General features: G+C 46.3%; 1 protein-coding gene across 1 annotated transcript in view; it reads right to left on the bottom strand.

Annotated features, from left to right (window-relative positions):
- Positions 1-22413, bottom strand: part of HEMK1 (HemK methyltransferase 1, mitochondrial release factors N(5)-glutamine) — a 91549-nt gene that overhangs the window by 9693 nt on the left and 59443 nt on the right. The gene's annotated exons all lie outside the window — the stretch shown is intronic.

Below are 22413 nucleotides of genomic sequence, written 5' to 3'. Positions count from 1 at the left end.
TGCTGTTCCCTGACCTTGCCTTTGCCTGAGACACAGGGCAAGACCAGGGTCTCCTTGAGCAGGGGCTCAGGGTCAGCTCTGCTGGGCTGCCCCAGTGACACGCACAGCTTCAGGATATTTATTTATTTATTTCTGGGGTACCACTTCAAGGCACCTCAGCCCACAGAGCTGTCCTTGCTCCCTGCTCCCATCACACCAGGCTGCTGCAGGCTCTGCTCCTGCCAGCATTAGTCACCGGCCCCACGGCTCCTGCCAGCTCCAGGCTGGAGCTCACACTGCAAACCACAATCCAGCATTGCTGTTTGCCAAGGTCCAGACCTCTCCTCTCCTCCAGCTCTGACTTGCATGTTTGTTATCCATAATTAGGCTTTTGGCTCTGGGCTTCATTCTCACACCCCATCCTTTCACCCCCTGCAGATGAGGCACAATGGCTCTTCCCCTGCTCTTTTACACACAGGAGGGACAGACAGCAGAGGGGATCTGCCCCAAACCAGCACAAATTCCTGTTCATTTGCTGAATCCCATCATCCTCCCAGCCTTGACATTGATGAGAGTAGAGGAGGGAACAGACAGGTCTACAGAAATTATCATTTGGCTTATTTTGCCCCTAGGAGCCCCTGACTTGTTCTAGCATGAGTGAACATTAAGGATTCCTTGTTCAGCCCTCCCTGGGACTCTCTCTAATGCTCTGTAAATCAGAATGGACAAACCCCCAGCTATAGCTGAATGTTGGAAGAGAAGATGGAAAAGCATGGGATGGTGACCCAGGAGACAAACTCAAAAAATGGGTGAGATTCTTCCACCCTGTCTTAAAGCTGCCGAAAGGGACAAGATGGCCTGATGTGCTTAGTCAGTGTCCTTTTTTTTTTTTTCTCTCCACATTTATACAAGTTTGTGCTGTTGCAAGCTTTGTTTTTGATACTTTGATGATTGACAGTGTGCATGTGTGATGTCAGGTTTGTTTTTTGGTATATCCTTCCCCCTTGCCCTCTATGGCAGCAACCATGGGAAGGTACTGAATGAGAATGAAAATCTAGAAGGCAAAAAGGAAAACTTTTTTTTTAAATAATATAAATGATAAACCACTGAAAAGGCTTCCTTTTATCCAAGCACCTCTATCTGCCAGAGGACACTGGGAACAAGAAACCACGGCTCTCCAAGGAGCAGCAGTGATATCATCAGGAAGCCCACACAGCTCAGCCACAGGCCTGGTAACTACAGCTTGAGAAAAATCAGTTGGAGAAGTGCACAGCAGGAAAGGGCAGGTTGTTCAGCTCTCTGACACTTGCTTCCTATTCGATCTGTTCTCTGTTGGGAGTGATGGGGAGGTCAAGCTGTGGGTTTGACTCGCTGCCCCCTGAGAGCCCAGGAGCTCCTGGTTGACTCCAAACTGAAGGCTGTGAGCTCCCACGGGCAGGGACCAGCTCTGTTCTGTGTTTGTTCTGCATTTAGCACAGTAGGGATCTCTAGGTGCTACTGCAATACAGGAAATAAACAATACAGTTACTCCAAAAAGTCAGTTTCTTCTATCTTGAGACAGTTTGTTAAAAATCATTTGAATCTGAATTTTAAATAAACATCTTAAATATATGTTAAAGCCACTCAATGTAAAAGTCTTTGGTAAAATCCAAATGGATGAATTAATTTTCTGTTTAGAGAAATCCTGCCCAAGAACACAGGGCAAACTCTTGTCCATTTTTTTTTTTTCAAACAAGACAAAAAGCCTTTTAACAAAAAAAGGCCCTTCTGATATTGGGAGAATAAACACCAAAAGCCTCAGTGTGGGCCTGGTTCCTACTGCACACAGATGAGCAGCAGCACATCTTATGTCTCAAGTTAATGAGGACTGAAGGAGCATTTTTTAATAATGTGGAAGAACACAGGAATGATTCTTGTATTGTTTCTGTGTGCCATAGAAAACCAATACAATGCAGGGGAAAGAAGACAGAACATAAATGGGCAGACAGTGGTTTGGGTGGGAGATCCAGGACAGATCCATTTCCTTTCCTGGGACTGTTGGGCTGCAGTGTCCCTGTACCTGTGGTGTGGCCCTGCAGCCTTTCCCCTCACATCATCTGAGACACCAGACAGCAGGTGGGGAAACCATGGGGATGTGGTTCTGCCCTAAATTGTCACAGGGAGACAGAGGACACCTCATTTGTCCAGGGATGAAACACAGGGAACAAACACACTGAGCTAACACCACTAGTGGGAGGTGACTCCACTGTGGTCCCTCTGTGCACCTCTTCCAGGGGAGATGCCCAAGAGATGTCCTTCTATCCTGCCCAAAGCAAGCATAGTGTGCTCCCAACCACTGGAAAATGGAAAACACACTCAGAAAAAACCCCAACCCAACAAACTGAATTAGTTCCTCTCCCATCCTTCTTCCTTTTCTGTGAATCCACTGGCTTCAAAGTTCAAAATACTGCTTTAGAATATTCCTGAAGCACATGCTGTGCTTCCTATGCAGCCATGGAGCTTGCATTCCCAGCAAATATTGCTTCCACAATTTCATTAACATGAGTCTCTGGGTAGATTTCTATTGCACACCAAACCAGGAAATGTTGGCGGTGCCATAATCTGTTCCAGATCAAGTTGTTAAACAAAAACAATCGCATCCCTCTTGGTTTAATGGGAAATGTGGAAAGAGAACTGCATAGGATAGAAGCAAAACACAAAATAAGTGGAAACACGAAAACAAAAGGAAAAGCTGCATCTATCTTTAAAAAAAAAAAACAACTTTGCAAAGCCTGGAAAAACCTGGAAAGAAAAATGCAGCATTTCTGACACATTATTGAGTGATTTCTTAGCTGGGCTAAACTCTTCCTCTGAGTACACATAGGAAACCCTGCTGTTCCCTTTCCAAAGGCTGAAGGTGGAGATGACTGGCATGAGCCAGGCTAGTCCAAAGCTGCAGTCACAGTTTTACCTCATCAGCTGTAACCTTAGCAAGTCCCACTCCTGCACCTTCAGCATATTTCATTAAAGAAAACAGGTTCATGTTCTGAAAACTCCTGTGCCAAACCTCTGTGCGGATTGAGCTGATTTTTACAGTTGAGTTCCACATCTCTGGAACCAGGAGCACTTGTGGCAATGCACACTCGCCTTTATCAGCCCTGAAGTACAGCTGTAACTCCTCTCCCAGGGACACCTGTATGGTTCGTTGAGCCAATGCACAATTTGGATTCTCTCTTGGTTTACAGTTTCTGTCTACAGATAGGGTGTAAAGCCCTCACAGAGTCTGAAAAGCAGACTGATAGGATTGGGAATAGAAATCACAGTCCATGAGTGAAACCACACTCCCATGGCCCAATGCCACAGCAGAACTCCCCTGCAGTTTGTCAGGCACATATGGTATCATTTTCTCTCTTAAATCATCAGCCTTCTGAAAAAGCAACATATGCAAGGGTAAAATAACCAGTTCACATGCATGTATCCCTATCCTTTTTAACTTATTGAAATCTTAGTCCTTTCCCCACATCTCTGGTGCCAAACATCCCCCAGTACAGGCCAAGGGAACCAGCATCAAATCAAGTGCATTGGCAGAGTGTATTTACTTCTCTTAGGACAGATATGGTCAGGTGTTTCCAGTTACTGTCATTTCTAGTCCAAATTCCATTGTCAGTCTTACCTGCTATCTATGAAATTAAGGGAATTAAAACCAAAATTAACTGGACACTGTTTGGCTGTTGTACCAAACAAGCTCTTGTGTTCAAATCTGTCAGAAGCCAATATCACAGCCCTCTCCTATCGGTCCCTAATGGCTGCTGGGACCCTTGCAATCCTGAAGAAATTGCAGTATCCTCTTTCCCAGCCCAGAAATCGTCAGCAGTCCAAAGGTCTGGAGTGGAGGGTAAAGCAATATCCAGTGAAGATATCCATGTGCCAGAACAATTTTGGATGCTAAGTAACATCCTCCAGCTCCCTCAGTTATGGGCAGCATCGTCACAACTCTCACATCATGCTGTCAGTGACCCCTACCCATCACTCACAGGGGAAAGGGGAGAAAACCCCATCAGTCTGGGCAGCTCCTTACCAAAAATACCCAGTCAGAGATAAAAATAAGGTATTTGAGATCCACCCTGTCCTTGGGCAGAAACGTTCATCCTCTGTCTGTTCACAGCAAGCAGGCTTTGAGTTTGGAAGAGGGAAGGGAAGGGAAAGCAGCACTGCCAGCATTGCCCAACGCTCGGCAGCGAGGAGGCCCCGGAGCTGCTCCCGGTGTTGATAACACATTCAGACTCAGACATGTCTGTTCCCTGCCCACACCCAGACCTGCCTCTGTGAGTTTTTACAGTGCCAGGTGCCAAAGCTCAGGGAACAGGAACACGTGGAGACACAGCTTTATCTGGAGGCTAATGCTGCCTCGAATGAACCTCGTGTTGATGTCCCGCTGCCGCTTCCAGAGAAACAGGAGCATCATGTGGCTGCTGCTGCTCCCTGCACAAACAAGTGCAGCCAGTGGCCCTCGGCAGCAGGCACGACCCTGCAGCATCCATCAGACATCTGTCATCACCTCTGCTGTACAGCAAAAAAACAAGCTCAGGGAAAAATGACAAAGCGGCCCAAGCAATAAAATTAGTGTCTTTTAGTGGTCAATTATGTGGACTAAGGAATCTACAAAAATATAGTCTTCCAAACTTTAGCAAGGACTAGTAATTTTTTATACTTGAAAAATAACACATTTTTCAGAAGAAAAGGCTATTAGTAAGCAACATGTTGACAAGAGAGAGGAAAACTAATTTAAAGGCTTCACTGTTAGCCTGGACATTAAATTTCAAAAGAAAACTGTGGAAAGTAAAATACAATTTGGGCTTTACATCATAACAATCTTAACATAATAATTCAGAGTGGTTTTTTGGATTTGGAGAGGAGAGGGAAAACAACAAAGTTTCAGAACTCCAGCTTATATTCACTACAGATGAGACAACAAAAAAGGAAGTTTTACTGCAAACCACTGCTGGCTTAGTCCTTCAGTTCCCCTGTAACCAGTTGTGGCAGTAGTCACGGTTAGAGACAAGCTGTTGGCCCATCGATTCCCCTGTTGCAAAATCCTCATTTGATTAATTTAAATATAGGAAAGAGCAGTCCCAGGGGAAGCAGCCTGGCCCAGCAGAGGAAAGGGTTCAGTCAAAACTGCTCCAGCCTGACAGACCAACCTAGATTTGCAGAGAAGGGTTTCCTTTCATGAACAAGAACTATCCTCCTCCTTTTGCTCCTCTTCCTCAGACCTCACTGGCAGGGTTTTCCCCTCAATGCCATTACTTCCTAAATGCAATGTAAATGTACTTTGCAGCAGCTCAGATTTGAGTTACAAAAACTGAATACAATGTTAGTTTTTGTCAAAACAGCTATTTAAAGAGAACACTCTATCTAGCCAGGAAAGGCATTTGTTTTAATGTCCCCCCATGGTACTACAGTGACAATAAAAGCCTGAAATAATACCAGTTACTGCAGCATTAGATTGCCCAAACAGATCATCAGAGACTTGGTATTTCTCAAAACCCTGATATAAATATACCAGATGGAAGGACAAAGGAAGAGCTGGTCAATCAAAAGTCAGTGGCAGAGCTCAGCCAGGACTGAAGTTCCTTGGACTCTGGTCTGGCCAGTAATTCCCTCATGTGACTACCTTGGTCTGGAAGATACTCTGCAACTTTTCCAACTGTGCCTCTTGGAGAAATGCTGCCCTTGCTGAAACAGCCCTGCCATGGAAACCTGCAAAACACAACAGGCTAAATCCAGGTTCCTTTCCCAAGGAGTGACATGGGAATTTATTTACTTCAGGGCTGAATTTGGTCCACTTTGTATTCCTAGTTTTACAGAGAAGAATTTTATCCCTGGTGAAATTCTGACATAAATTTGTCTGCAAGGGAAATTGTAGCACTGAAGTGCTGATGATTTAACACAAGAAAACCCTCCCTTCACACACTGTCTCCAGCATGCACAAACCCAGCATGGAGGTTTTTCTTTTCAAAGCAGAAGGAAAGCCCATAGTGCAGTTTACAAATAAGTTCTGGCTTTCTTGAGTTCACCTACAAACATTCCAGTCAGAACATGTGCAATGCCACTTCAGGACATAAACATCAGCCCATGGAAAACTGAGCAGCCAAGTCTGAACTGATCTCAGCAAACTTGTTTCACCTTGGCTAGGACAGAGCTTTCTGTGATGACAACTCCTAAAAACAGATCTGGGTTATATCTGGGACAAAGAGATAGCAAGACCACTACTCATCTCCTGGGACACCCTTCCCTGCCAGCTGTCCCTCACTGCCTGCTCCTTGTGGGCTCACTCAGTGCAAAGGAGCAGAGATCTAATAGCTGATCATTGACTGCAGAGTCTTTAATGTCAGGGCTGTTTTCTCCCTAGAACAGCAACAAGGTTTGAAATCTAGATTACAGAAGGCAGAGCTGTGTTTGTACTTGTTAGAAGTTACCCAATTTGGCAAGGATTCTTCCCATCATGCAAGTGTCACCACCGCCATTGCCAAACACTGCAGAGGCAGAGTTCAAAACACTACCTCCAAGCCTGGAAATATGATGAAGAAATATGTTGCCCACTGCACATGCTATATGTTTGCACTTGTCTGAAAGTACTCAGCACTAATAAAAGGTGCTGTTATAATTGAAACATAAATCTGAAAATAGCCTGAAGCATGACCTAACATTATTTATTAATTTCCAGGGAATTTTTTTGGAAAATCTCTCTAACTTTATGAAAATGCCTCACTCTTTTCTAAGCCCTTGGTTTTGGAATACTTCTTACATTCCTTTAAGAATCTTTGTAATTCACCTCCTTTAGTTTTGTTCCTTCCAGTCCTGTGCCATGGAAATCAACCTTGGCTGAGAGGAACTGGGCAGCATTTTGGGAAGAACAGAGACAAAACAGCACTGCAAGGCTGGGGATGGATCAGCAGGGGCAGAACAATCCGGGTGTGGGCTGACATGGAGACTCCTTATTAGTCTTTTCTTTCCAAGAACACAGGAGATTGAAGGCTTCCCTGGGCATGCAGAACCTTTTGTTGCTGATGAAAACCTTCGGAGCGGGGTTAGCGTGACCTGCCAGGCAGCTGAGTCAGGATTATCCGCAAACAGCCGCTCCAAGCTGAGTGTGCAGATGTTGAAACGCCCTCCCTGCCCCGGGATACTGAAAACCAGCTGGGAGGAAGAGTTTGCCATGGAGCTTGCAGGGAAGCACTTTGGTGGAGAAGGTGTGGATTGTGTTATGCAGGGAATAGCTGCACTCTCCACTCCTAGAGCAGAGCCCTCTGATGACACAAACCAGACTGGTCTCCTGCTCCTATGGTCCCCACTACTCCTTCAGTCATCTCTCTTCATCCACAGCAGCTTCCATCGGACATGCTCATGCACCCCAGGCTGCACACAACCTTCTAGCTTGGCTCTGGGTTAAGGGAGGAATTTCCCAGTGCCTTGCCAACCCACAGCAGGTAGGGAGGAGACCTGGTCCATACCTGCCCTGGTGTGTGGGTCTCTCCTTTTAAGAAGTGCCACATGAAGAAGGCACCCGAAGACATCCCTTCAGGCACCTGAAGGCAGTTTCTGCATCCCTTAGCTCTCTCCTGCATGGCTGGAGAGCACAGCCTTAAAGAGGAAACTTCACTACGTAAACCAGAACAAGTCAGGCACACAGCTGAAAACAAAATAACTTGTGCCAGCGTCAAGTGACAGTGTGACACTGACTGGTGCAGTAAGTGAAGGTGTCACGTGCTGGCTTCTGCTGTTTCCTAACATAGAAGTGCATTGGCATTAACAGAAAATGTGCACTGATCATCACATTGGTATTAGTGCTTATAAAAACCATCATTCCAAAGGGATGGTTCAGCACAGCTACTGGAAGTGGAAATACCCCACCAGTCTTGGATTAGAAGAGAGGTAGGTTCAGAAAAGTCCACTCTATAACACAACCAGACAACCCCATCACATATTTTCAGTCCAGACCTACTTGACTAATAAACAATAAAAATAATTTATTACCCTGCTTATGCTTCTCTACCCAGTTTGCAGGAGGCAACACGCAAGATTTTGCATGTTATTTTGTATTTGCCTTTTGGCCTATAATTACTCCAATAATCATCTCCTTAGTCTCAGTTCTTCTTAGAGGAATTAGCTGACGGAAGAACAACACTCCTGTCAAATAACTTCTTAAACCAAGGGCAATCTTTGTCCTGTGAGTCAAAAGAAACATTCTCTTCTTATACTGGAGTTAAGTGAAATAGGAAACTGTCAAAGAAGCTGGTTTTCCTCTCACCCCATTTCCCACCAGCAGCATTGCTCTTCAGCCTAATATTTATGTGAGTTAAAACCCTAAAGGCTTACAGGAAATACTGTATATCCTACAGCGATCCCTGTAACTAGCATCACCAATTCTTACTGGCGCAGAAACAGAAAGCTCTCAAAATTCCTGGTTATTGACAAAACAAATGACCTAAAGCAAAGAGAACAAGTTACAGGCACTGGTGGTTCCAGGTAGCCCTGGATCTCATGGAATAGCCCAACAAACACAGTGTGACGCAGCCAGCTGAGGTCAAACCCCTCACGGGGCTCACCTTGCCCAACTCCACAGATATAAATATTCCCAGTGCTTGGCTCTTCCAAGGTGTTCGCTTTCCAAGACGGGCACTTCAAACGATGATGTCACAGAAACCAAGGTATAAAGCAATTATTTTTTTACCCTTTCCCTCAAGCCTTCCTAAGGCTGATATAATCAGTGCAGCAGTGCTTGTTTGGAGGCAGCTGATGATTAAAGCCTTCAAAAGGAAGCACTTCAAGTTCTGTCAGGGAACACAGACTTTTCATGTCTCTTCTGCCTTGTAGATTGTTTTTTCATGCAATGGGAAGTAAGTCAAATGAGGTTGATATGTTATGCTGCCAACCAAAGGAAAAGGGGAAAACCCAGACCCCTTTAGCCTTTCTGCCATTAGGTATTTGTGCCAGCTGTAATTGGTGCCAAAGAACGAGCCCAACTCATTACTGGGGAAGACATCCCCAAAACTCCAACTGTGTGAAGAATGCCAGTGAGCAAAGATGGTTCCTACAGACTCTCTTCAGCTTCATCTCCCAGCCTCAGTTTTAAACCTTGGGACCAGTATATATACCAAGATGACTATGTTAAAAATCAACATGAAACGTGTTCTGAAGTCCTGCCCCACGGACACAAACCCCTTAATTTGACCCTTATCCTGAAAGAACCACGGCTGGGATACCTTCCAACAGCAACAAGGGAAAGGAGAGTGCTGCAAGGACAGAAGAAAATCTGTAAATAGTTAAAGCAATGACTATCACTACAGCAAAACGTCAGACACTGACAATCTGCACTGAAAAGCCTTTGTATTTTTAAATTTTTTGATTGTTTAGAGCTGTGAACCTCAGCAACACTTCTTTTCTTCTTTTTCTCCTCCCTTCCCACTTGAACTATGGCATGTTCAAGGAACATAAGGAAAATTAGCAAACAGAGGAAGTTTCCTCTTTGGTTCCTCTTTTTGTTTTGCAGAGATGTTGAACTTTTGTGTGTCCTCCCCATGACCTCCAGTGGGGAGGCAGGAACAAAAAGGCTGAGGACACCAGGACTCAGTGTGCATCTCCTACATGGTACTTGACAGAAGTGCCTGAATGGGGGGTGTTTTCATGTTATTCCTCCTTTCTGCTCCCTGCGCTGGTGATCTTCCATATCATCAGAAAATCCCTGAGTGATACAAAATTATCAGTGGTGACCAGCCTGACCTTGAGACGCACAAAGGCAACCACAAAGTTCAGCAGCTGAGGATAAACTGGGACGCTAAAGGCACTTCAAACCCTACGCAGTTACCAAGTAACAATTTAACTTCTGTTTTCAAAGGCCAGCTGTCCCTGCCAAAAGTGGGTCACTTCTTCTACATCAAAGTCAAAGCAGCCCAGCTGGAGCTGTGTTCACTCAAACCAGTTATTCTGCCTATACCAGGCAGCCCCTACTGCCATTTTACACTAAAAGCAATCCTGTGCACCTTGTCAAAACCCCTTGGAACGGCCCAAGAACAGAGTCTGAACCATTCCTCTATCCCCAGGATTGGCATAGGGCTACACAACTACTTCACGTTGGGTCAGTGGACTTACAGACAGTGGTGTGGAGACAGGGGCTGCCCACAGGTGGCCTGGAGAGGACCCTGGGTGAGGGGCCAGGGGACCAAACTGTGCTCAAGTCCTCCAGGCTGCTGCTCTGACCCAGAACCTCATTGGCTCACGGCTGGTGCCACCGCAGCGGGAATGGCCTTTACGGACAGTGGGCAAAGCGCCCGGCGCCAGAACAGGCAGGGCTCGGCCCGGGCCCGAAGAGTCTCACCCAGGGCAGCTTCCAAACAACCCAGAGAGAGCAATCCCAGAGAAATGCTTATGGCAGCACGCAGAGGGGTTGGTTCCCCGTGCTGCCGCCTCTGCTGAGCTCAGCCCCACACCAGCAACCTCGACACAAAGCAAGTCGGGCCCAAAGTTATTCTGTGCAAAGGTGACTCTTTCTTGCCCTTGCAATGCTGCCTAAAATCTGAGCAAGAGCAGTTTGTAAGTGACCCAAGCTCCCTACTTCCCTGCACTGCCAGAGGAGACAAGTGCATCAGAGTGGTAGGACCATAAAGGAAAGCACCAGTGGCTTCTCTTGTCCCCACAGCAACCAATGCCACATTTCTGATCCTGGCTTTACATGCTCGGGAGGTAAAACTGTCCCTGGGTTCTCAGTGTATAAAGCCTTCCCTTTCCCCCTCAAACTGTGAACTCTGGCTGGACCTCTGACCCCAGAACTCGCACCCTGTGCTCTGCTCTGTTGCACAAACCCCAGTGCTGTGCTCAGCATTGCCCAGCCCTTTCTCCCCACCCTGGTGGAGGCAGCTCTGCTGCCAAGGAATTGCTGCTGCTGATGGATTAGCAGCAGTGCAGCACCTGAACAGGTCTGACTCCTCACTAATGAGCTTTCCATGAAAAGTTGGATTCTGTGACTAACTACATCCAGCTACACCCTTCTCATGACAAACACCTCCTCCACCCTGTTTTCACTTGACAGAAGAGAGTTAAGACGATTTGCCTGGAAAGGAACCAACTACAGACCAGCATTTCCTCATGCTGTCTTCATACAATGTATCTGATTAGTTTCACTTCCCTGTGTTGTTAAATGTCAAGATCTTCTGTTATGAGTGTTAGGCTTATCTATATATAAGAAAATATATATACACAGATATATATACAAGTATTAACCTTACTTTTTTGAGTCTCCAATGCTGACCAAAGATGCTTGGAAAAATAAATTTTTAATTGCACTCAACCCCCCCTGCTTGGAAAAGTACTTTTTGCCTTTTTTATATGGTGCACTAATACTTTGTAATGTATGAAGAATTCCTCCCATACTGTGGAAAATGTGGTGCAGCTCCCAGCTAAGTCAGCCAGGTGTGTGGGAAAGGGCAGGTCACAAGCACTCTGTGCAGCAGTGGCTGCAGACAGCCTAACAAAAGGCTTTGATGTGGGAATGGAGGAGCCAGTGGGGGAAACTTAAGCTCCTGGGGCAGGAAACAAAAGCAGAGTCCTTTCTGATTTTCTCTTGTCAAGAAGCAAGGTTATATTTGCTGCTGGTGAGCACAATCCATGGATCAAGTGTGACATCAACAACATCAACAGCAGTATTACTTTTCTGCTTAAACTTTGAAGGGCCACCTGTGCAGGCAAGAAAACTTTAAATGTTAGTGCCAATGGCACCTGAAGTCTGAGGTGAGGCTCACCCCACACTACAGGAGTGGGAATCAATCCTGAGTGGATAACTTCTCAGAACAATAGTCTGTCCTGCTGAGAGCCCAGCAGATCCTGCAGGCAGGTGGCAAATTCCTGCACCTCAGAGCACCCCAGATCTCCCATATTTTGCTCTCAGTTTCAGACACAAGGTAATTAAGTCATTTTACATAAAACTGACTTCTCAGAAGACACTGAGTACACAGAGCACAAGCACTTTAAATCCAGGCACTGCCTGGGTTCACTCTGACTTCCTGACAAAGACAAGCTCCTGAGGTCAGGGCAGCTGAAGCCGTAGGCTCCAAAGGTTTGCAGCCTTCAGGAATGCTCTCATGCACAGCATTTTCCTACATGGCAGGTTCAGTCTGACAGCACCAAGGCCGCAGCACCTTCCCATGCCTGCTCACACCCCAGGCTGCACCCACAGGACACTGCAACCAAGGCAAGCTGGGCTGGGAAGAAGCTTCCAGATCTTTCCACTGCTGTCTTATATCCAGATTGCGGCAGAGGCAGATTTTTGATTTAATGTGAACTCCCTTAGGCCCCTGTCATAAGGACTGAGGTAGTATTTCTCTCTTCTTCCCTGGTTGCCCTCAAGCATGAGGCAACAGATATTTAGTGCAGATAAAAGATACCAGTAATTCTGTAAATATCAAAACCTCTGTAAGATGACTGATCCAAAAAGATCAGTCCAGGCCCTATCACCAGCCCAGAAGTTCAAGAGAGGAAAAAGGTTAAATCACAGCTATGAAATTTGCAATTCATGTTTGTTCCTTTAAAAGCAGAGAGGCAGGAACAGTGCAAGTAAAATACTGAAAGGTGAAGGAAAACATCATACAAATGGGAATATGATGTAGAATTACAAATCTCTAGTGTAAAGAAGGAGTGGACAAATTTATCTACTGAGCCTTTGAGTCTCTGGGGATGAGCAGGATGCTGACAGCACCCACAGGGTGCCTGGGGGCAAAGAACCAGCAAAGGATGGCCCCAATGTCTTCACTGCACAGGATGCTGCACTAACAGGATGCTGTGATTGAAGCTGTGTGTAACACTGTCACTCCCTCCCTTTCCTTGTCAGGCTGCAGAAAGAAAACTGAATAAGCTCTTAAGGCCATCCAGGCTCAGGCAGCCCTTCCCCCATCAGGTTTCTGTGGAAAGCCCATTGCTCCCTGGGGTCATTTCCACTGCACTTCAGCTCTTCCAGGAACTGAGCCGTGCTGACAACAGTCCCTCCTCTGCCACACGCCTCATCAGCACACCGAGGGAGGCATTTCTAAGGAAAATAATTGAACAGCTTTATTGCAAAGAAAAAAAAAATAAAAGGAAAAAATTCCACCCAACCAAAATCTGCTGCTTTGCTCTAGGAGCAAATTCTAGGAAAAACAGAAAATATAGAAAGGAAGGTAGATCAGCTGGAAATATTGCCTAGGGAAGCACACAAAGCTGAAAATGAACTTTCCCTGGAGTATGGAAGGAACCACACCTGGCCTGCACCTTACACTGATCAGGGCTTCTCAGTTTGGGCAGCAGTGTCCAGAAAGGAGGTAAGATGGAAGCCTCATGTGCACTTTTAGTGAGAGCTGCAGGGCAAAAATCCACTCAGAATTCACCCTGTGACAGGAATTGCTGCTCACTTCGCAAACCCATTTCAGGTGATTACACAGCAAAGTGGGGGAAGTAAGGCCAAGGACACTGAGCACACAGCCTTTGTTTGTGCAGCTCCAGTGGTGTGTGCTCTCCTGCTCTGGGCTGCTGGAGCAGATGGCTCTGAGCTGTGGCACTGCAGCACCTCCTGCCAAACTGTGGGGAGCAAATCATGCAAACATCCCCATTTGCATCCTGGCAGCTTTAGGGGTTCAGTGGGGTCTGGCTGTGAGGTCAGGGAGGGCTGTGCCAGCAGGACATCAGCCCCTGCATTGCCCTGTACTGTTATCACAGATGGTTTGTACAGCCTTTGAGCTGCTTAAACATCCCCTTGGGACTGAGAAGCATCGATAAAGACAACTGCTAATGCCTTATTCCAGGAAATCGTGTTGTTTTTAAATGTTTCACCTGCTTCTGCTCCCTTCAGCCTTCTCCCAGACAGTCTCATGCAAGAGGAGAATAAACTAAGAAACAAGAAGGCAAACAAAGAGGGAGAGACATGCAGTCTCAGGAGGAATTAATACACTGGCACTACATCATGTTGCAGCCATATGGTGCTGTGAATACCTTTGGAAACTTCTTATCCACTGCTGAGCAAGAAATGTGCACAGGCCTTCCCCAAACCCCACCCAGCAGCCAGTTCACAGGGAAAACCCTCTTCAAGGACAGCACTAATTTCAGGTTGGACAGATGTCTCCTCTAGCTAACGAGGCAGGGAGGGTCATGCCTTCTGCCCCTTCTTTAGGACTCCACAAAGAGACCAGGACAGTCTTTAAACATTCCACTGTAACTAATCTCACTTCTCTCCAGCTGCTCCACACTCCTTGCTGTGCCAGCCCCAGCTGTCAGCAGCAGTTCCACGGAGCCCAGCAAGTGGGATTTTCCACTGCAACTCTTGCCATGACAACGTGGCACAGAGAACACCCCAGAGGAGGAAGGGCAAAAGCTGCCTTACTCTAGGAGCCAAAACAGCCCATGGCACAACCCAGTTAGCCAAAGGGCCGTGGGTAGCCAGTCCAACCTGCAGGGGACACAGCCATGCCAATCCCAGGCACTGCAGACAACTCACAAGGAAACTTGCTCAGGCAGGAGCTACCTCTGCATTTAATATCTGAAAGAAAGGGGGTTCTCTTACAGGACAAAAGAAGTATAAGGAAGTATTATAGCAATAAATTTGTGTGTTTAGGGAGGGGGAGGACCTGTTTGCTTTAGGACTCCAGTTTCCCATAGGAAACATAAGCTGAACATCTTCCCTATCCTTCAGATTAGGTAACAAATTCATAAAAAATTAACTCCTTGACAGCTCCTCTGAGGAATCACTGCACAGCTTGTTTGAAAGCAAGGAGCTGGAAGAGTTGAGACTTGTTTCACCCTTTGCAGACGCACGTAACAAATGAGTTACGTGCAAACTTCAAAGCAAACCTTTGCTAGAAGGAAAATCAGTAGAAAATACAACAATGCATGGATCAAAAATCCCTCAGGACTTCACAAACAAACAAGATAATTGCTCTACTTCTCTGCCACTCATCTACAACAGCAGTAAGAAGTTTCTGTCACCAAACCACCCCTTTCTTGGCAGTCAGCAACAGCTGAAATGCAGGGTCTATCCACATAAGCAGCAGCTGATAACTGAGAGAACAATGACATGGAGCACCTGCATTGATTGCAGAAAGGTAAAAGAGAGAAGAAAGAAAATATCTTTTTTTTTCTCTCCCCCCATCTTCATACAGAATTTTCTGGTTTTCCCTCAGCTTCATCCTGTCTCTTTCCTGCAGCAAAGCAGCAAGTCACAAACCCAAGGAGTCCTGTGAATTTTAAACACATGCCTGCATCCAAAAGGAGAAAATTTGGTGAACAAGGGAGAAACAAACATGAAAGAAAAGTTCCTTCTGCTGTTTTAGCTACATTCAGGCTCAGTGGAGATGCTCTGAAAGACCCGGGAATAACTCCCTCAGAGCAGAGCATCTACAAGCAAAGCAAATATAATTGATCTCCCAGTTCCTCAAGGACTTTGCACAGAAAAGTGACAAAAAGGGAACTAAACCTGTATGAGGAAAAAGGAAGACTCCACCTGAAGAGTCCACAGGCAATCTTTTCTTCAACAGCTTTGTTCACTAGCACCTGCATCAACTATACACCCGCAAAAACTTGGGGAGACCAGGAAGGAGCTGTGCAAGGGATCACCTTCTCCCCAGCACTTACCCTGGTGGTGTAAAGGCACGACAGGGAGAGGGGTTGAGGGAGGGTGGAGTGGAGGGGCTGAGCTCAGCATTTCAGGTATGTCCAGGTGAGCAAGAAGCAAGAGAACCCCCTGCAGACCACTGGCAGGAAGGATGCTTTGAGTGCAGCTGGCAGAGCTGCTCCTGCCTGTGGCTCCTGGAGACCCCAAGTTTGGGTAAATGTCCCCCCGGCCCTCCTTCCATGTCCCCCTGAGGGCAGGAAATCTCTGCCCACCCCCTGCAGAGCACATGAAGTTGTTAGAGCACATTATCCGAGCACAGCACTGCAACCCTTTTTTTATCTTTCTAGGAAAGAGCTAACTAAGCCTTTTGATCTCCTACCAAAAACTAAAAAGCAAATTAAATGTTAATAAAACCTTAATAAAGAGCTGCTCTTCTGCATTTTAATTAGTTGTTCATAGAAACCAAACACATATAATAGACTAAGAAAATGAAAGGCAACGAGGAAGTTGCTATGGCTTTGATGGAATAGCTATTCCAGCATCATAATCCTGTGAATGCTTTAAGGTCTTTTTACATGAAGAGCAAGAACAGCTGCCTCCCACACAAACATGAGCATATGCTTCTTCCCAAACCCAGGATATACATGAGCTGAAAAGACTTTGTTGGCTCTCATTTTATGGAAGTTTCTCCACAGTGGAAAAATACAGAGAAAATAACAGAGAATGAAAACCAGTATCAGAAAGTCTGATCAAACATTAGGAGCTGAATCACAATAAATAAATGGGGAGAAAGAGGTTTGGGGGCTGACTGGTACCTGAGAAAGGCATGAAATGTGAAAGTAAAGAAACACTGCACTGAAGTCTAGGGGAAAGCTGATGGCATTAAACAAACAGCCCCAGAGGAGAACACGCTGGCTGGAGCACAGTGTGACAGAGCTGTGCTTGTCAGCCCAGGTCAAAAAAGGAGCAAAATTCAGGATCAGAATTGGTACAGAGTTCACAGGTCTTCAAAGAATAGGACTAGAATGGAAATAGTGTGCAAAATTATAACATCCCAATAGAATTCACAGCACTGATGAAGTCAAGGCCTAGAGGACTCATCTGGTCTGGCCAGAAGGCCAGAAAATGTGAGTCCCTCCCTCCTGTCTTGGAGCAATTTGTGGTAGGTTAGCCCACCTCTCCAGGAGAGAGACCCCTCCACCTGTGCCTACCCAAACACTGAGAAGGCAGGCACTGTCTGCAGCATTGCTACAGTGACTGAGAGAAGTGCCTTGGGAGCCAATATCCAATTTACACACTTCCTCAATTCCGTGCTAATTTGAAGTCAACCCAAAGCAACTCAGTAGCTGCATGTAAAAGATGTGTTTAAAGCCAAATGCTGTGAGAAATTCGCTCCTTTCAGGCTGCCAGCAGCATGCAAAATAATTTTAACTTCTAAGTGGGCAGTAAGAATAACATTAATTTGTCAGTGTCATGCTGAGTATTTTCCTTAGAAGCTCTGCAGGGTTTGGGATAAAAGTTCCCATCATGTCCTGCTTTGGAAGGAGGGAACATGCAGCAGAGGCCTGAACCTGGGGCAGGCCAAGGACTGATGAGTCGTGGCCCTGGGAAGCACAAAGTGTGGGACAGCAGCACCAGGCAGTGGTGCTCAATCTGCCTTGCTCTATTTAATCCGGGTCATGTGGTGGTGGAAGGTTTCAGGGTCCCAAAATCTGTCTGAGCTCCTGGCACCCTCTCAGACTCCTACCATGGAGATGATGACTGATGGCGGGAAATTTTGACCTTTTAACTCCATATCCCTTTTCTAAATTCCTGTGGTCACTACTGCTGTCTCTTACGTAGCAAATTCCTTCTCTCGATCCTTCAAGAAGCCAAACAACATTCTGTAGTAAAGAGCTGAGTGGGGCATTAATCTCCAGCCCCTCCAGTGTCTGGTAATCTTCCCAGTCCCGTGGCTTGACTCCAAACTCTTGCCCCCGGCCGCGGGGGAGCCTCAGGTCAGCGGAGGAGCTCTTTTGCCATGCTTGGAATGGCAGCGAGAATTCCCTGAAGCGTCCCGCAGGGCAGCGGTTCTCGGAACTGGCGGCGGCCGCCCCGGGCCGGGCTGTTCCAAGAACCGCCGGGGCTGCGCTCCCCCGGGGCCGCGGGGCCGGGCCACGGCAGCGCGGAACGATGGCAGCAAAGCCACCCCGCACACGGCCCTCGCCTCTCCAGACATTCCCTTCTCCTGCTTCACGTCAGTCCCAGGAGGGTTGCTCTGACCTTCTTTTCCCAGCGCTGGATGAGCCCAGCTGTGGCCTGTCTGCACTGGCAGCAGCAGCTCCCGCCGCTCCCCCGGCTCCCCTGCCCGGCGCTGCTCCTGCCTCATCCCAGCTTTGCTGTCAGTCACTTCAGCCCCTGCAAATGGAAACGGCTCTGCCAAAGGCAGCAGCCACACCTGGGTATCACACTGAAAATCCTCTCTAGTGTTAGCACACGTTATACCAGGAAACATCAGCGATAATAAATATCACCAAGATGGAAATCGGCCATACAACAGCGAGGGCTTAACTAGGCTGAGCCTAACACAGGCAATCCAGGCTGGCATAAACTCCAGTACCTTTATGGCAGTTGTATACAAGGACCACACACCAGAGCAGTCCTGGACCCTCATTTTATAGAGCACCTTTTCTACCCCAGGCTTTTTCAGGAGCCACCTTGGCCCCTAACTCTGCTCCAATCAGCCGTGTGCACAGATATATAGATGACTATAACATGAGCCAAGACACGGCTGGGACCAAGTTCTTAGCTAATCCCATGCAATTTCTCTGGTTCAAGGAAACTGTGCCAAGCCAATGGAGAAGGAACCTGGCCACAGCCTGGGTTCCCCCAGCACAGCATTTAGGCTGCAGACAGATTTAGGGTTTACAGAAGGAAGCTTGCTGAGCACCTGGCTGACAAGTAACAGCCAGAAAAACCCAGAACATGGTGGATGAAAATCAGGAGTTGAAGGAAAGTAAATACTCTAAATGGATTTCCCTGCTGTTGACAGCACATACTTTTCCTTCAATCATCTGCACTGCCATGAAAGGTGATGATATTGCTCCATTTACTGCGTTTTTCCTGGCCTGTCTCCAAGGCCACAATACTCTGTGTTTATTTGGTTTTTCATAATGTCAAAGAAGCGTATTTGGGTAAAACAGAAAGTTTACTATGGACTTTCACCTTTGGGATCTTAAACCAAGTATGACAATTGCAATGAAAAATATTTACAGCTGTCTACACGTATTGGGGGAGGGCTTCTGGAAGAAAGAGGGCTTTCAATCCCACATCCTTCTCAACAGCTTACTTAAATATTATTTATTACACACAAGAGGAAAAAGAAGAAAATGTCAAGTTTCAGACTGTAAAATGATCCCAGAACACACTACTGATCCTTTCAAGCCATGAATTACAGATGAGTGAGGCACTGGTCTGTGTGGAAGAATTCCAGCAGTAAGCACTGTTGTCAGAGAGCAGGTACCTGGGGCCTCTGTGCTCACACACCAGTTTAAATGGGCAGAAACTGCAATGGGCAAGTGATGTGCAATACTGCCTTTTCCATGGGATCCAAAGAAATGTTAGTTTGGCTTATCAGCTTTCCCTGGAAACCTCAACAGGCTGGAACCTCCCATACCTGCACACCTCGAGATGTGGTTTGTAAAACCAGGCCACTGAGCACACACAGTGTGCCAAAAGGCACTCTGGCCTGCTCTTCACAGCCCCATGGTCACCATAGTCTGCCTGGTGGACAGTTCTTTTCCTGGCTGCAGTGGCCAAGGAAACAGCCAGGAATCAAGAGGACTGTGAGCCTGACACTGGTCCACAGATTGATCTCACTTTTCCAGAAGAAAACCATTCCTTGCTACACAAGTGGAGAATAAACAGCAAAAATCCACATTTCTTGAGAGGTGAGAACATGCCAAATGAAGAAGGCCAGGAGCTCCTGCTGAAAACCCTCCCAGACTCTGGACAAACCTGCACTGGCTTTGACCCAGCAGCACAATGTCTACAGTGACCCCATGATATTGCAGAGACTTCTCTGAGATCCAAGCCTCTTTCTGACACAGAAAGAAAAGACATTATAAAACACACACCAACATCACCAAGAGGCACCATTAAGCTCTCTTAACCAGTGGCTTTCAAGCTGCAGCCCTTAGGACAGGGGGATTTCCATGGATTCCTGCTGCCATCCACAAAAGATGACTAACTAGAGGATGCCTACTGTCAGGAGAACTTTCTGGTGGCAAGTCTTGAGTTACTCACGTCGAATGTGTTGACAACCAGACTCCTAGTGATGAGTGACAAACAGTTTCCCTGAGTCTTTGAATGCCTTGGGTGGGAGCTGACAGGTGATGCTCCTCTTCCTCCACCCATACACTGAGTTATATTCACTCCTTCTTAATTTAGCTCCCCCACTTAAATTCTAAGCAGCTTCCTTGAGTAGTCATCTCTAAAACTGAGGCTAAAATACAGCAGGTCCAGGAATGTGAAATAGGTTACAGATTCATCCCAGATATGTGAAAAGGTTAACTATGTTCATAACCCCCTCTGCACCAACATCATGGAAAGCAGAACACCCTTTCTGAGTGGCAGAATGGCAGCATCAGATGATGTGGGCAACAGCTTTAAGGAAAATTCCCTGGAGGTGGGAGCTGGGCCTCATCAGCTTTACTGTGAGTATCCTAGGAGAAACCTACCTATTAGGTATAAATGTATGGTACGTGTGGGATAAACATGTAATAGACTGTTACATAGAAAATGTACAGCTGCTGTAACTCAAACTGCTATTCGGTTACAGACAATGGAGACAATACTCTCATTCAGGCAGAGCACATGAGGTGATTTTACTGTTATGGCAGGAGACAGATGCAGGAAGCACTCCAAAAAATAAAGCCACCATCCTTTTTTCTTCTGTTTACAAACCCAGCCATTATTTTTCCTTACTCTTCACTCCAATTCTGCTAGCCAAAACAGTGAAATTTTGAACCTCAGAAAAACAATCCCTTATGCAATTCCACCCTTTAGGCAACGTAAAACTGCACTAATTGAGTACACAACCCTGCCTTTACATATTAACTTCTCAATACAGTGTGTACCATAACTGCTGCCAATTTGCACACACAGCAAACTCAAGCCTGATAAATCATTGTCCTCAGTTCTCTCTCCACAACTTTGTGGTGCTGCTTTGTCTAGCCTTTGACAGGACCACAGAGCTTCCACCTTTTCTCAGAAAACAATTGAATCAGCTGAACAAGGTATTCCTCATTCTTCATCCTGGATGTACCCTTTCTGAAGCCATCAAAGCACAACTATAAATAATATTTACCGCTTAAGATGGTGATTAAAGTTGCTCATCATTGCTATAGCATCAGACACCTGCCTTGTACCCTGTATTCCATGGGATGGGAGTATAGGAAAGGAAGCATCTAGGAGAGAAGAGCTGTTCTCCACATCCCTCTTTAGTCCTTTTGGGTTCTCAGAGTTTGAGCACAGCACCAACTCTAAGCCTGTCCAAACAGCCATAGTCCATTTCTGAGAGAACTCCTTCAGCCAGCACTCAGATAACTGCTGAATTTTTCCAGTAAACAACTGGTGTGCCAGGCTTATCTCACAGGATTTTAATTCTACACACATCCCCAGTAGGTCTTTCTGCCCAGATAGCAAAAAAATGTAGAGTCATTCCCCACAGAGCTGGTTTCTAAACAGCCTTTGGATTGCCAGGATTTGACTTAATCGATACTCAGAAATTCTCCACTTTTCATCCGCCAGCTACACCTATCACAGCTGGGCAGCCATGAGATTTATCACACTAGTTTATCACCCCTCTCCTGTGATGAGCTGCAGTTCCCTGCTGGGGTTGCTGGAACCAAGACTTGGGCAAAAAACCTTGAAAGCCTGATCCAAACAAATTGCATCAATGCTCAGCGATGGCAATGTGCCAGTGCTAAATACTTTGCTGACAATTAGTTTATCAAGAGGACCCAGCCAGTGTGCTCACCTTTCCAGTCCTCTCCTCTGTCTCCAAGTGCTCCACCTTTCCTTCTTCCCCTGCTGAAATATCTGGGTGCCACCCAAAGAAACATCTTTTCTCACAGGGCAGTTCATAGAGACAACAAGGGCTCTAAGGAACAGGCTGTAATTAAATGCAGTAGAAAACAGAATGAGGAACCATGGCATAAGTGTTAAGATGCCTTAGGTCTAGACTGGAGCATGTTCTCTGTTGCTTAACACAGAAACATGGAGCTATGCCTGTATGGAAGGGTAGGAGGCAGCTGGAACAGTGCAGTGTGGGAGATGCATTCATTCTCCTCCCTTTCCTAGGAAGGCTGGGGAAATTAAATCAAGTCCAAGAACTCCTTCTTCTCCATGAACACTCATCCATCACCACCTTTTTTGCAGTCCCTCCCATCCTCCTTGCTGCGGTCACTTCAGCCACAGCCAGGCTCTTCCAGGAAATCAGGGAAGAGCAGAATCCCTCATCTGCCAACCACCCAATCAGACAGTGGGCCAAGAGATTGTAAGAGGAAATACTGTTTTAAAAAGAAACTTCTTACTGTTTCTTGGGATCTGGCTTCTATGTAGAGTGACACACAAAGAAACTTACAGCATACAGAGTGAGGATTTCAGATTAGGGAAGTATAGAGAGAAGCGGAGACAGCTCTGACTCAAGCTTGAAAACTTGCAGATCCTCAATAGGCTTTTGCTAGGAACTAGAAGGAAAAATCAACCTCTGTTAAATGTTTCTACTTGAGGAGCTGATGAAAACTTTGTTTAAACTATTGGGTTTTTTTTGACACAGACAA

This window comes from Zosterops lateralis, assembly GCF_965231275.1.
Source record: "Zosterops lateralis genome assembly, chromosome: 11".
Taxonomy (NCBI): Eukaryota; Metazoa; Chordata; class Aves; order Passeriformes; family Zosteropidae; genus Zosterops; species Zosterops lateralis.
This window is presented reverse-complemented; position numbering and strand designations above follow the sequence as displayed.